Raw genomic sequence first — 237 nt, forward strand, 5'->3', positions numbered from 1 at the left:
GTAACAATTTTAAAATAAATTAAATTAACAATAAAAAATATGAAAATACATATGAAAACGGTGTTCAGACCACACATGTGTGGTATTGCCGCGAAAGTTGGAGCAAGAGCAATAATTTTGTCCCTAGACCTCCTCCTCTGTAACTCAAAACATGTAACCAGTAAAAAAAATTCAAGTGTCGCCTATGGGGATTTTTAAATAGGGAAGTTTGGCGCCATTCCATGAGCGTGTGCGATT

This window comes from Aquarana catesbeiana, linkage group LG01, assembly GCF_042186555.1.
Source record: "Aquarana catesbeiana isolate 2022-GZ linkage group LG01, ASM4218655v1, whole genome shotgun sequence".
NCBI classification, from domain to species: domain Eukaryota; kingdom Metazoa; phylum Chordata; class Amphibia; order Anura; family Ranidae; genus Aquarana; species Aquarana catesbeiana.